The 16,375-nt window shown below is 40.2% G+C and overlaps 1 long non-coding RNA gene across 1 annotated transcript; it reads right to left on the bottom strand.

The window, feature by feature from the left end:
* Positions 1-3,663: 3,663 nt before the first annotated feature.
* LOC119948924 lies at positions 3,664-13,619 on the bottom strand. Its single transcript, XR_005457057.1, has 4 exons — positions 13,548-13,619; positions 7,753-7,891; positions 6,693-6,948; positions 3,664-3,943 (listed from the first exon to the last, which is right to left on the bottom strand). It is a non-coding gene; the product is annotated as an uncharacterized LOC119948924 (long non-coding RNA).
* Between the last annotated feature and the right edge of the window lie 2,756 nt (positions 13,620-16,375).

Consider the following 16,375-nt stretch of genomic DNA (forward strand, 5'->3'; position numbering starts at 1 on the left):
GTTCCAAGTCTCCGATAGCATGTAATGTTTGTACACACTCTTACGTTTCATTTTTGAAGATGTTTTGCATGGGAGCTATCCTTCTTTCATTGAAAGTGTGCCTGAAAAGACCAATGTGAGGTTGATAATTGATATACCCAAGCAAATAATCTCTTTTGTGCACAAATAGAAAATGTTTTGGTACTTAAGAATCACCCACATTGATTTAGTTCGGTAAAGTTTAAAGAAAACAAAACAAGAGTGATGGGAATTATGAAATTCAGGACTTCAAAAGTCTCTTAAGGTTAAGTAGAATTCAACCAGAGACTTTTAGCTTTGATTTCTCAACTGTGTAAATATTAACGCCACTTGCATTTCAATTCTGTCACTGGGATAAATAACTAAGACCTATAGGAGAAATGTAGCTTTAAATCTCTACTAGAACAATATGGTGTGCATTTAGCCAATGAATTTCAATGTGTATTTCCTTTAGAAATGTTCTAAAGGATTGTCTAGTTTCATTCAGTTTCAAAAGGTTTGATTAGAAAAATGCTAAAGAAAACAAGGGAGTGAATTGACTACTGTTGTAACTGCTGGTCATGAGAAATGCATTACTGCAAAGGTCAGAAAACTAATCCTACATGGGACAAAAATAATGATTCACCATACTCTAAGGATTTGCCAAGATATTACATTAAATATATATCAAGAAAAAAACTCATGATTTTATCGTAATCTATCAAACAGGCTTTTAGTGTATGCTTGCTACCAAACAGCTTGATACCTTTTGACACCTGTTTTGTTTTGGTCTGTCTCTCTCCTTCTAGACTGTGAGCCCATTGTTGGGTAGGGGCCATCTCTATATGTTGCTGATTTGTACTTCCCAAGAGCTTAGTACAGTGCTCTGCACACAGTAAGTGCTCAATATATATGATTGAATGAATGAACAGCTGTGGGAAATAGCAAAAAAATGAAAGTAACATAAGCAATAATGAAGACTTCGTAACTATTTTAAGGATTTTAGTTTCTCAGAGTAGATTTCTGGTGCCGCTATTATTTTCCTAGAAAAGGGTGTTTGCTTCTTTGCTGTTGACTGCTGACAATTGGGGAAAGAGAACTAGCACCACCAAACAACTGCTCAGAGGCCCCCAGATTGTTTTCCTATGTGCTAAGCATTGTTAAGAATTGGAGGAGACACAAGATAATTTGGATCAGATACAGTTCCTGTCCCACTTGGTATTTACAATGTAAGAGAGTGGACAGGTATTTTATCCCCACTTTGCATGTAAAGGAACTGATTTTCAGGCCCAAGCTCTTTGCACAAGGCCATGCTTTTTCCCTTTTCTTGGGACCTTTTTCAAAGACAGAAAGCACAAGCGATTCCTATTTTAGGATAAAATGAAAAAAATATTTTGTAGTTATAGGGGTTTACCTTGAAAAGCTTCAGAAACCCTTCTGACAGGTACCTTGAATAATTGAAAACTCATAAGGACTGATCAGTGGTGGCACTCTGGATTTTGGGGAGCGCTTTAAGAGCGCTGTAAATTGGTAATAAGAAAAGAACAGAAAATGTTAATTACTATTATCACAGTTGAAAAAAATAGCATTTAGAGTGTGCCAACCATACCCTTTTCTTTGGACCTTCCAGAAACTCTCTTAAATGACACATAAAAAATCTAGATGTGAGTCAATTAAAGAGTATAAATGAAGGTGGCAGGTAACAATTAGTTAAGAAGCTGATAAAATGCAGTGAAATGGCTTTACTGGGATTTCCCGGATGTGAATTTCTTCGGATTTGTGTGACTCACCTGCATTTCTCAGGAACTCATTTCTCTTTGAAGAACATTTGAGCCTTGGTGTGATCTCTTCCAGGCACAGTGTAAGTCTCATTTATTTTGTTCAACTTGTGGCTGGGTTATGTTTTCCCCTTTTTTTGTTAAGCAAAATCAATACCTTCCGGGATATACTGTATTGATTTTTTTTTGCTTCACACATTGTTAGTAACCTATATTTTAGGTGTTTTTTACCCTTTGGTGGTACCTATACATTATCAGAGCTATAAAAAGAAAATAAATAAGGAATATATGAGGAACAGTAGTTTCTCCTTCTGTACAGCAAGAAGCATTGTTTTCTCTGTTGCTTCTGTTGAGCTTCTTTTATTGTAAATTTCATTTCAGTTTCTGGTTTTGAGTCCATCCCACCTGAGCTGTTTATCCTTATGCCACTCTGATTATTTTTTATTGGCTACGGGTAGCTGTAGTTCTTTTTACAGTTTCAGTTTGTGAATTTCTACTGTTTAGCCCTGATGGAAACAGCTGGGGATTGTGAGACGCCACTGTTGAAATAACTCCCGAGGTTCCATCAACAAGTTTTCATTGAATGCCCACTGGGTGCATAGCAATCTGCTAGCTACAATGACATTTTGACTGCATGGTACTTCCCAGACGGCTGCTACTACAAGGTTAAGGGTATTATCCAAAGTGAGTTTGTATATGACATGCCTGTGGGTGGATGTATTTGCTAAGCGTTATACCTTCATGCACAACGGTGGGGAATTTTTATCAATAGCAAATATACTAGGAAGAATATCCTGAGAGCTAGTTTGGAGACACTTCCATCCAGAAGCAGGAAGATCCTCACCAGTTCCCTGATTTGAGATACCTTGGCATATACTGTTCATTTAAACTTGATAAATTAAGTCCACTACTGTTTCGTACATGCATATTCAATGCCCATAATACAGGACATAAATACATTTTAAGGATGCATTACACATAGAAATCTGAATTGAAGTGAGTAAAATCACTTAAATCATTACAAGAAATTATTATTTTTTTCTTCCCCATTCTCTCCTTAATCCTTGGACATTTGACATACATTAACTATTTAATTCTACCCATCAGAAAAAAAAACAATTATAATACATTGAAAGGAGATATTGTAAAAGGTCAGTGTTAATTATAAAACTTTCTTCAAGGTTTAATTTTGAGTCAATACGTAGAATATTTGAAATTGCTTTGGTTGAAAGGGCAATTGAAGGCTCAGTTAAACTATTTCAGCATTTACAGTGTAACATTTTTATGTAAAAAAAATTATCAAGTTAAAATTTCTTTTAGGGAAATGAAGGCTCCAGAAAGGGTTTTAAAATTTAGAGAAGAGGATTATGACAAATTGCAAATATTCATTAAGAATTGAAATTTATTTGATGTGTGAAATCATCCTTTTGGAAATGTTGGTAAAAGGGGTATCATCAAACCAGAGGCTAAAATCAGGAAATCAGAAAAAAGCTAGAAATCCCAGGGAGTGACCAAAAAGTTGTATGAGCAGAATGTGTTGAAGAACAACGGACAAAAAATATGTTTCTCCAAACACATCAACAAGGCTCTATGGTCCAGACTTAATCTCCAAATTATCATAGGAATTGGGGAATATTCTCAACTAAAGACTGTTGTCCCCCCTAGACCTTACGGGCTCACTTTGGGCATGGAATGTATCTATCAACTCTTATTTTGTACTCTCAATTGATAGAATAGAAATATGAATGGATACTAGATGCCCAAGGGTAAATAGTGAAATCCCAAGTGAACCTTGTTCTCACCAATTTTAATTAGGCCTTTTAAAAATGAATATGAATCACTAAATCATTAAGTGCTAAAATTAAGCCATTTATTGAACATCCTCTAAGAGCACTGCACTTGAAAATAACACAACTTTAGATTGCTACATTCTCCTCCACAAGGAATTTACACACTAATAGGGAAAATGTGCTAATTAAATCCTAAAGAGGTCAGGGAAAGACACTGCGATAAGTTAACAGGATAAATTCAAAAGAAAGGTAATCCTCAAACCTTAGTCAGGTTCCTGGATTGTAAATGTTGTGAAGGTAGTCTCTGTCTTCCCCCGTTCCTGGCAGATGGGCAGGGATGAGGAAATTGCCAACTGTGATAATGTTATTATTCAGGTTCTGGGAATAAACCATAGGAAAACTTTACTAAAGAGAGGAAGTGAGCAGAAAAGAGATCTTGAAGATGGACAAAGTAATGATCTGCCAGCTGGGCAGGAAATTTTAGCATAAGAGTGAACTGTTATATTAGAAGGCAAAATCCAAACCATAACTCTAGGATGATATACTAAATTTTGTCACAGCTCTAGAAGAGACTTTGGTGCCTCTGTCAATTGTTCTTTCAAATTAACAAAGTGCAGCAATAGTCTGCAAGTCATTCATTCACTCAGTCGTATTTATTGAGCGCTTACTTTGTGCAGAGCACTGTACTAAGCATTTGGGAAGTACAAGTTGGCAACATATAGAGACGGTCGCTACCCAACAATGGGCTCGCAGTCTAGAAGGGGGAGACAGACAACAGAACAAAATATGGAGACAGGTGTCAAAATCATAACAGATAGAATTAAGGCTATATGCATATTATTAACAAAATAAATAGAATAGTAAATATGTACAAGTCCAGCTAGAGTCTCAGCATTATCAGGAAGGAATAAGAAAACAGGAAGCAAGAGTTTTCTATTCTGTAGAGCAGAGTGCATCAATGCCCAGAGGACTGCATATAGTTCTGGTTGTCATATTTTAGCAGGAGCATCATAGAGAGCTCACCTCCTCCAGGAGGCCTTTCCAGACTGAGCCCCCTCCTTCCTCTCCCCCTCCTCCCCCTCTCCATCCCCCCACCTTACCTCCTTCCCTTCCCCCACAGCACCTGTATATATGTATATATGTTTGTACGTATTTATTACTCTATTTATTTTACTTGTACATATTTATTCTATTTATTTTATTTGGTTTATATGTTTTGTTGTCTGTCTCCCCCCTCTAGACTGTGAGCCCGCTGTTGGGTAGGGACCGGCTCTATATGCTGCAAACTTGTACTTCCCAAGTGCTTAGTACAGTGCTCTGCACACAGTAAGTGCTCAATAAATACGATTGATTGATTGATTGATAGGACAAACCAGGTGGATGGGGAAGTTTCCATGTTATGATAGACCAAAACAACTAGGGGCTTTGAAGCTGGTAGGTTTAAGTAATAAAACACCATCCATCAGCTACTAAGCAGCATGGGTCAGTGGAAAGAGCACAGGCTTTGGAGTCAGAGGTCATGGGTTCAAATCTCAGCTCTGCCAATTGTCAGCTGTGTGACTTTGGGCAAGTCACTTCACTTCTCTGTGCCTGTTACCTCATCTGTAAAATGGGGATTAAGACCGTGAGCCCCCCGTTAGGACAACCTGATCACCTTGGAACCCCCCCCCCCCCCCCCCCCCCCGCACTTAGAACAGTGCTTTGCATAGTAAGCGCTTAATAAATGCCATTATTATTATTATTATTATTAAGCATGTGGAATTGACTACCTACGAAATAGGTTCAGGAAAATATACTAAGGGGTCCATACTCTCCCAAGCACTTAATACATAATTTGCACACAGTAAGCTCTCAATAAATATGATCGAATGAATAAATGGTTTCTTACATTCCTCTGTGATGCATTACTGCATTTCATCTCATGCCTTTACAGGTGATCATCAGTCAGCTATTGAGCTTACCTCTACCAAGAGGACAACTGTTCATATTCTTTTCTTCTATGACTTATGAATTCTATGACAACTGGTTTATTTTTGTCATAATCTTACTTAAATAAGAAGAAACAAAATGAATATGAGTGTAAGCTCTTTAAAGGCAGAGGTCATGGCTGCTGGTTCTGTTGTACTCTCCCCAGCGCTTTGTACATTACTGTGCATTTGGTAGTTACAGAGAAGCAGCGTGGCTCAGTAGAAAGAGCACTGGCTTGGGAGTCAGAGGTCATGGGTTCTAATTCATTCATTCAACTGTATTTATTGAGCGCTTACTGTGTGCAGAGCACTGTACTAACTGCTTGGGAAGTACTAATCCTGGTTCTGCCACTACTCAGCTGTCTGACTTCGGGCAAGTCACTTAACTTCTCTGTGCCTCAGTTCCCTCATCTGTAAAATGGGGATTAAGACTGTGAGCCCCATGTGGGACAACCTGATCACCTTGTATCCTCCCCAGCGCTTAGAACAGTGCTTTGCACATAGTAAGCGTTTAACAAATGCTATTATTATTATTATTATTACTCAGTAAACAGCAAGGATTAAATAAGACTTGAAATTATTTTTCAAATATAATGATTTTCATCGTGTAAATATAAGAAGTCACCATTGCTATTATTATTGATTCCATTTGTTAAGGACTTACATTGTACAGTGTACTGTAATGACGGGCAAAGACAGGCATGAAGACAGCAAATCAAATTACTGGGTTCATAGGGGCTCCTCAATCTAACAGGAAGAAAAGCTCACTGGGAAAAAATAACTGGGCAGTGTCAGAACAATTGCTTCATTCACTCAGTCATATTTATTGAGTGCTTACTATGTGCAAAGCACTGTACACTGAGAAGCAGCATGGCTCAGTGGAAAGAGTGTGGGCTTGGGAGGCAGAGGTCATGGGTTCTAATCCCAGCTCTGCCACTTTTCAGCTGTGTGACTTTGGGCAAGTCACTTAACTTCTCTGTGCCTCAGGTACCTCATCTGGAAAATGGGGATTAAGACTGTGAGCCCCATGTGGGATTACCTGATTACCTTGTATCTCCCCCAGTGCTTAGAACAGTGCTTGGCACATAGTAAGCAGTTAACAAATACCAAAATTATAAGTATTATTACTATAACAATCACAATACAAAAAGCAGTGGTACCTTATTGCTGGAAGGGGATAATGGTTAGACTTCTTATTGGCTAGGTGGACATTGGCTTATTGGCTTGGTCCAGACAGCCGCAATCTTCTCGAAGTTCTTAGATATGTTGAGTAATCCCGCTCACCCTGCTTCTGCAGGGGTTCTTCATGGAGGTGCCTAGGTTTCAGGTGCTGACCTTCAGACCCCACAGCCCAAAAGGTGGGCAGCTTGGCACTGCCCATCTGCTTCTGCAGGACAAGTCATTGCCCTGCCATAGCTGCTGGAAAAGAGAGAGTGGCCTTAGGCAGTAAAAAGTGAATTATGTTTTGATGAATAACGTTCTTCAGTTTGTCTGCAGTACATCACCTTAGTGAAGATTCAGCCATTTTCTGCTATCATCAAGTTCATTCATAACCTTATCTGTATTACCCGTAGCAAACTAATTTCAACAACCACCCAACATTAAATAATATAAATTTTGGAAATTTCAAAGAACAACTTCACTGCAATCAAATCAGGAGAATATAAAAATATAGTGCTAACTTTTTTTTTTTTTAACATGACCCCTCTCTAGGGAATGAAAAGTCAGGTATTTCACAGTTTCTTAGATGCGCTTCTCTTGCATGGAAGCAACTCAGAATGCCAAAGAAATAAAATGTGCTAAGCCTCTGAAGGCTCAAATAATTAATAATGAGCCAAGATGTAATAGTAGGGTAGGACATCTTAACTCTGCAGTATGTAGCACATTAGAAAGTCATAGATTAAATCATGTCACACTACCATACCACATTTCTAAAATGTATGTTGAATTTCATTTCTAAAGGTCACAGGAGGTAGATGGGAGCAGGAGTTTAACAACATTAACCTTAAATAAGAAGTTAACACACAGTAACCATTTCTTTGTAGTGCTAGCCAGAAGAATGGTGGAACACATCTGCATTTTAAAGATCTCTAATCTGGCATTGGCCAGTTAAATTTAGGGGGACTTGATACTAGTGGTTTTTGTGCCAGTTTAGCACAGGCAACATAAAAGCACTGAACAACATTGGCTCTTTTCATGCAACCAGATCCTCATACGTACCTCTCGATTGGTCCAGAAGTTGGCAGTTGAGTATTGATGTCTGACAGCCAGTGATGGTCAACAAAGGGATGGTAGAATTGTGTTGGGAAATGAAAAAGGTGCAGTCTGTTGCTCAATTTTGATTTCAGAGCTCCTTAGTCTGAAATATGGAAGGGAGAATTGTTTTTTAAGTGTTTACTACGTCATCAGCTAATCAGCTTGGACACAGTCCATGTACCACATGGGGCTTACAGTCTTGTCATTTTACAGATGAGGTAACTGAGGCACAGAGAAGTTAATAGACTTGCCCAGGATCACACAGCAGAGAAGTGGTGGAGTCAGGATTATAACCCAGATCCTTCTGGCTCCCAGGCCTGTGCTCTATTCACTAGACCACGCTACTTCTCAATAATGATAATCATCAATCGTATTTATTGAGCACTTACTGTGTGCAGAGCACTGTACTAAGCGCTTGATAATGAAATTTGAAAAAGGCTTCTGCCTAATAGGCAGAAACCCCTGGATTAAAAGTATACTAAAACACTCCTGCCCCATGCATATGCACAGTTACAGTGGAAAGATTGAAAAATTATATTCTGACTCACTGTGAACTAATGAAACAGCACTGCTGACTTGAAAAAAACTGAGAGCTAGAATAACAGAAATTAAAATGATGTCAGTCTGTTGGAGCTACAGGACAGGGCTGTACTACCTAATTCTTTGTAGAAAAACTCTATACCCTACTAATCATAAATTACTTACTTTGGGTATTCATTTAGTGACTAGTTTCTCACCATGATGAATTCCAGAATTCTCCACTATATGCGCTTTGCTCAAAATAAAGTATTGCACAGCTCTCAGACTGCTGGAGGAATGCTGTTTGTCTAATGAGAGAATAAAGTCATTTGGCTCCTAGTGGAAATGAATCCATTAAATTCAGCCACAGGTGTTCTCTCTAAAACACCATACACAAACAAAATGCCAATTTAAATGAACTCCCCATTCACTAACTTGGTGAAGTAATAAATTATTTAAAACTGTTAGCCCAAAATAGCCTCTGCAGCTGCCTGCTCTTAAAGGCCACACATTTGAAGATATGAGGAAATGCATTCTGTAGTTAATGCATTGTGAATGTTTTTGATTAGAAATTTGCATATTATTCTTTGCCATTCTATACAGTTTTATTTATACACACAAGTGCTGCCCTTTGTATTCAAGGCTGGCACTATGGATGTAAATATTTTTAATATCTGCCTTCCCTGCTAGAATGTAAGCTCCTTGTGGCCAGGGAATATGACATTTCTTTATTCTATACTTCCCAAATGCCTAGTAAAATCAATCAATCAATGGTATTTATTAAGCCCTTACTGCGTGCAGAGTGCTGTACTAAGGTACAATAAGGTACAATACAACAGAGTTGGTAGACACATTCCCTGCTCACAATGTACTTATAGTTTAGAAGGGGGGAAAAGATATTAATACGATTAAAAGAATAATTTATGATCTAGTACATTGCATTGCCCTGATTGAGCACTCAAATATTATCACTGCTGATGACACACACACGAGTGGCTGAAAATGTGTAACATGCCGTGTACCCCATTCTCTTCCACTCTCCTGTCCTATCCCATCCGTCATCTCTTTTCTTTACCTTGAATTACCCTCTCAATTCCCTTTATACAATTTTTCTGGTACATCCTGTTTCTCTTTCACCTATACACCTGACTGAGAATCTGCTGGGTAGCAGGACGTGAAGACAAGAAGATGGAACAGGCACTTGTGAGCCTAGGATGGGAGCAGAGAGAAGATTGGACACCCATTGCAGATCCATCTTTGCTCCCTGAAATGTATTTGTAGAGAATATGCCTTGGCTCCTACCAACTGTAGTTAACAACCATGGTGACTTTCAAGTGTGGATCCCAGGGGTTGAAGACTGAAAGCTAGATTTCTGTTTGCTTTGAATTCCTGTCACGCCCACTGGACTTTAGGTATTTTACAGGAAACACAGCCTATTTTTTCTTTCACAATTCCCAACAGTGCCTTTGTCTGGTACTTGGCACAAGTGTGCCCTCAATGAGTATTGTTATTAATGAATATGATGAAAATTGTCTGTAGATAGGGAAGTGAAATAAGAGCAAAAATTTGGGGAAGAGTGCTAAGGTACACAAGCTGCCAAATACATCTGGCTAACGCGAATATCTCTGAACAATCAGACTTCAAAACCGTAACTAAAAAAAATACCTCAAAATGCAACCATATTAAGAACCCTTCCCTTGGGTTTAATTAAGAACCTCCTCTTTCCCCTGCTTCCCACCCTGGTGGAGCCTTTGCTCTTCTGTGTCATATGGGTGAGAATCCTTCAAAACTTTCCCCTTTCCCCAATCTCAGTGGCTTAGTGGCAAGAGAAGCAGCGTGGGTCAGTGGAAAGAGCACAGGCTTTGGAGTCAGAGGTCATGGGTTCAAATCCCAACTCTGCCAATTGTCAGCTGTGTGACAATTTCTCTGTGGCTCAGTTACCTCATCTGTAAAATAGGGATTAAGACTGTGAGCCCCCTGAGGGACAACCTGATCACCTCGTAACCTCCCCAGCACTTAGAACAGTGCTTTGCACCTAGTAAGGGCTGAAGAAATGACAACATTATTATTATTATTAGTTTAAGAAAATCGCTCTCACTGAGGTTTGGTTCGAATTCCCCTTGACTACATTCCTCAGCAGACCCAGCATTTAGAGCAAGCACCAGACAGAATATGCTATTGCTACGGTGTACCAGAGTTCTTCTGGTAAGAAAAAAATTCCAAATGTCACTACAGTGGGCTACGGACAAAGTATAGCTTGGCTCTTAGGAGTAAAAATAATGATCACTTGCACTGACTGGTGTTTAGGGCATCATCTTGCCCTTGCCATTCATTTCATTTTCTGCGGTCTCACAAGCCCGCAACCTCGGTGTCATCCTCGACTCCGCTCTCTCATTCACCCCTCACATCCAAGCCGTCACCAAAACCTGCCGGTCTCAGCTCCGCAACATTGCCAAGATCCGCCCTTTCCTCTCCATCCAAACTGCTACCCTGCTCATTCAAGCTCTCATCCTATCCCGTCTGGACTACTGCACTAGCCTTCTCTCTGATCTCCCATCCTCGTGTCTCTCTCCACTTCAATCCATACTTCATGCTGCTGCCCGGATTATCTTTGTCCAGAAACGCTCTGGACATATTACTCCCCTCCTCAAAAACCTCCAATGGCTACCGATCAATCTGCGCATCAAGCAGAAACTCCTCACCCTGGGCTTCAAGGCTCTCCATCACCTCGCCCCCTCCTACCTCACCTCCCTTCTCTCCTTCTACTGCCCAGCCCGCACCCTCCGCTCCTCCACCACTAATCTCCTCACTGTACCTCGCTCTCGCCTGTCCCGCCATCGACCCCCGGCCCACGTCATCCCCCGGGCCTGGAATGCCCTCCCTCTGCCCATCCGCCAAGCTAGCTCTCTTCCTCCCTTCAAGGCCCTGCTGAGAGCTCACCTCCTCCAGGAGGCCTTCCCAGACTGAGCCCCTTCTTTCCTCTCCCCTCGTCCCCCTCTCCATCCCCCCGTCTTACCTCCTTCCCTTCCCCACAGCACCTGTATATATGTATATATGGTTGTACATATTTATTACTCTATTTATTTATTTATTTATTTATTTTACTTGTACATTTCTATCCTACTTATTTTATTTTGTTGGTATGTTTGGTTCTGTTCTCTGTCTCCCCCTTTTAGACTGTGAGCCCACTGTTGGGTAGGGACTGTCTCTATGTGATGCCAATTTGTACTTCCCAAGCGCTTAGTACAGTGCTCTGCACATAGTAAGCGCTCAATAAATACGATTGATTGATTGATTGATTGATTTTATCTGGGCTGATGCCAAAATCTGCTAAAGCGTCATGGGAGGAACACCAGCCAGTCAGTAGATGAGAACTGAATGGTTATTTTTCAGGTTTTTCTTTTTAAATGGTATTTATTAAGCGTTTACTATGTGCCAGGGTATTAAGCACTGGGGAAGATACAAGCTAATCAAGTTGGACACAGCTCACATCACATGTGGGGCTCACAGTTTTAATCCCCATGATTAGGTAACTGAAACACAGAAAAGTTAAGTGATTTACTCAAGGTCACACAGCAGACAAGTGGTGGGAACTGGAATTTGAATCCAGGACTTCTGACTCTCAGGCCCATTATCTTTGCATTTGGCCTTCCTGCAAGTTCTTAGTACAGTTCTCAGAACATAGTATGTCCTAAATAAAGATTATTGATTGATTTAGGTCAGGGATAGAAGGGGACTCGAGATTTTTTAATCTTCTTAGGGTCCGATGACCTTTACCTCACATTCTGGACAACTCTCCATGATAGGCCATTGTCAGAGCAGACAGGAATGAGGAAAAGACATCTCTAGTGAATGGGGTAAGGGAAAGGGAAGAGAAGAACTCCATAGATGGCTACCATTAAGCTCTCTCCACGTCTCACACTCAGAAAAGGTCTCAATGTCCTGAAGGCTACTAGACAAATGCCTAAATGTTTTTTGTAATAACAATAATAATGGCATTTGTTAAGCACTTACTATGTGCGAAGCACTGTTCTAAGTGCTGGGGGGCATACAAGATGATCAGGTTGTCCCCCGTGGGGCTCACAATCTTCATCCCCGTTTTCCAGATGCGGTAACTGAGGCCCAGAGAAGTTAAGTGACTTGCCCAAAGTCACACAGCTGAGTAGTTGCAGAGCCAGGATTAGAACCCATGACCTCTGGCTCCCACGCCCATGCTCTTTCCACTGAGCCATGCTGCTTCTCTGCCATCCATCCCTAAAATCCACACTCACACTCCTATGAAACCAATTTCTAAACCAATCCAGAATAATGGTAACTGTTCCATTCATAAAAACCTTAGGGTGAAAAGATAGTCAAGGGCAAGATATTACACAACCTCCTTCAGAAAACTTCCAATGTTTGCTTGTCACTGCTTAGGCCTGCATCTTTGACCTAGAAGGTTCATTTAGTGATGGGTTTTCAGATATTGCATATCCTCAATCTTTTGGAAGTAGAAATAATTATCACTACAAGCAAGATCAAAATCTGTGATAATTTAAATGTTTCTTTTGGTGATTTAAAGAACATCTTTAACATTTTTGAAGGCTTAACTAGTGTCCATTGGTACCTTGTAGTCACCTGGTTTTCCATCACCTTTGAGGGGAAGAAACCCATCATGGAGTCCTGCAGTTCATGGTTGCATGGATATACAATGTGGCTCAGTGTGGCAGAGCACAGGTTTAGGAGTCAGAGGTCATGGGTTCTAATCCTGACTCTGCCACTTGTCAGCTGTGTGACTTTGGGCAAGCCACTTAACTTCTCTGTGCCTCAGTTCCCTCATCTGTAAAATGGGGATTTAAGACTGTGAGCCCCACGTGGGACAACCTGATTACCCTGTATCCTTCCCAGTGCTTAGAACAGTGTTTGGTACATAGTAAGCGCTTAACAATTACCATCATCATTATTATTATTATATAGGAATAAAAGTTGTAGCCCCAGAATAGTATGGAATTGGATTAGTCTATCCTAGATTTAAATAGTTTTTGAGGTAAAAAAAAAAAAATGGTGCTTTCAACCTTTTTAAAATGACACCCTGTTTTAGCTTTACAGTTCAACTTTACATCACACTGGTTTTAACTACAACATGAGCCTTCATTTTGTGTTCATTGGGGAAAGTGGAGGTGGGGGACAAAGTATAAAGAGGGCAGGAAGGGTGGAGTAGAGGAATTTCAAGGTACATGGAGGGGATGTTACCTACTCACCTGATGGAGTTCACTAGAAGGTGTCCACCTGACCACTGTAGTTCCAATTAAGTAAAAATTGGTTATTCTCTCAAGTAATTTCTTTGACTCACTAAAAATACATTAAAGTAGGATTGTTAGTCATCCAGAATAAGAACAATTTTTTTTGCCCTCTCTCCAGTATTTAGCATAATGCTGTGCTCAAAAAATGAGATTGATTCATTGAATTAGGATATCTGATAGAAACAAAGGAGCAGTATGGACTAGTGGAAAGAACATGGTCCGGGGACCTGTGTTCTATTCTAAGTTCTGATAGTTGCCTGACTTTGGGCAACTCAGTTTCTCTCTACCTCAATTTTCTCATCTGTAAAATGGGGTTTCAATGCCTGTTTTCCTTCCTACTTTGACTGTGAGCCCCTTGGGGGACAGGGACTGTTTCCATTGTGATTAACTGTTATCTACCCTGGTGCTTAGTACAGTGATTGACACATAGTAGCTGCTTAACAAATACAATAATGACAAATGTAGTAATAGTAATATCTGACCTTGAAGTAAGCCATCCCCCATTTATAACATTATTCTTATGGAAAAATTGGTTCTGACTTGCAAATTTCAAGAAACAGTACAGTCCTCAGGGTCCAATTGTGTTTTAAGTCCAATGACTGTGAGCATGTGACTGCTCTGCTCTGCTCTTAGTACAGTGCTCTGCACACAGTAAGTGCTCAATAAACATGATTGAATGAATGAATGATTGAATGAATGAATGACTCGATGGCTACTTCACACCATGCTATTTAATTCAAAGGTTCAGTAGAGGATAAGCACAGGAGAATCAGACACATTTAATCAGTTCAGATCATTGATAAGTCATTTTTAGTTGATCTTCCATCCTTTTGTTTCAGCTCTGTCAGAAGCACAAGATATATCAGTGCTCTCCCCAGCAGTTTTATAGTGGGATTTGTTTTTAATGGCAGTGGTAACCCACTATATTTAACCTGCCAGATCCTGCCAGCTCATTTGTTCATGAGATGGAAACTGCTGGATGCTGCTGTCTCCAAGGGATTTAGCTTTAAACATGAAAGCTTGCAATGGGCCCCATATCAACCTGAACTCAGCAGATAAGAATAAATCAGGGAGAAAATATTGTTCAGTCATCTGCCAGGAAGGCAGCGTGTCCTATTTGCAAAGGAACTGGACTGGAAGTTAAGAGATGCAGCTTCTAGTCTCAGCTCTGCCATTTACCTGCTGTGGGGAGACTCACTTAATTTCTCTGGGCCTCAGTTTCCTCATCTGTAAAATGGGGATAAAATAACCTGTTCTCCCTCCCTCTTAGGCTGTGAGTCCCTTATGGGACAAAGCGTATGTCCAATCTGATTTTCTACATATACCCCGGTGCTTAGCACACACTTATTTATATTATCATCAGGGTCAACTGCGCAGGACTCTAGCTTTACATGGAGAACCAGATGCTGCTTTTGGGCCGAAGTGTCACTGGGGTCAGTGATGACTGATAGTCTCCTCCTCAAGACTGCCGGCTCATCGTGGGTAGGGAACGTATCTACCAATTCTGTTGTATTGGACTCTATCCAAGGACTCAGTGTGGTGCTCTGCACTGCGCTCAAATACTGATGACTAATTAATTGATTGATGGGGGGAGGCCAGTAATCGGGGTCAGAGTTCAAGGTATTTCTGTGGTACTGCTTTGCAAATGAAAACGATGCAGAAGAGAAAGTTTCTGAAGTACCTGGTAAGGTTTGTCTGTCTTTGTTAAAATCCACTCTACTCTTTCCAGAAATATCTGCCATCTCAGAAAAGTGACCTGGGTCTCTAGAAACAGTAGGGGATGATCTCACAAGGGAAAAAGTTTATGACCGTATATATTCCTCGAGACTCTCCCTGATTCAAGGACCTTTACTGCTGACACAGTTACAGTTTCATTTGCTAGTCTCAACCAGTCAGTATTAAAACAGTACATCAAGACTTCAATTGAATGCTTCCTCTATAATTCTCCTGTAGTGGTCAATAGCAATATTTCCAAAGCTGCATGTAATTGAGTAATGGCTCCTATAGGATTATGCTTTGCATTGATGACTTCCATTTTATTAAAGACACTAGAACTCTGTAAGAAGTGAGTCTGTTTCTTCATTTTACACAATTCCTAAGCAGCAAATCTCCTAGCTGTGCCTCACTCTTGACTCTCCTGACTCTGCCCTATTGCTTTTCCATAATGCTTTTTGCTCTGCGCTTTCCCAAGATATGACCCTGCTCTCTAAAGTATTACTAAAAAGCCACCTCTTCCATGAGGCAATCCACAAGACTTCCCAAACCATATCCCTTCAGCCACATCATCTATGTTAAGTACTAATCTGATGATTTATTTCTTACTAATTTTATTTATCCAATTGCATTTGCTATTTTGATCCATCCTTATATCCCTTGAATCAATCAATCACTGGTATTTCTTGAGTGTTTACTTACTAAGAGCTCTATACTAAGCAGTTGGGAAAGTACTTTGCAGTAGAGGTGGTAGACACCTTCCCTTCCCACAAGGAGCTTACAATCTGTTGAGGGAAACAGACATTAAAATTAATTATAGATTGGATAATATATTAATGTCTTTTGTACTTCAATTTATGCCCTTGGATTGTAAGTGCCTTGAAGATATTGTAGCCTCATACCCCTGTATTCTCCCTAGGTGCTTAGAAACAATGCTCAATCTGAAACAAAACTCCTCATCTTTCCTCATGAACCCTTCAATTGCTTCAATGCTTTTGATTTCCTGCCTAGGTCATTGTCAAGTCAGTAGTAGCATCCAAGCCATGAAATCTGGCAACAGGAGCTATGGCAGA

This window comes from Tachyglossus aculeatus, chromosome X3, assembly GCF_015852505.1.
Source record: "Tachyglossus aculeatus isolate mTacAcu1 chromosome X3, mTacAcu1.pri, whole genome shotgun sequence".
In the NCBI taxonomy this organism is placed as follows: Eukaryota; Metazoa; Chordata; class Mammalia; order Monotremata; family Tachyglossidae; genus Tachyglossus; species Tachyglossus aculeatus.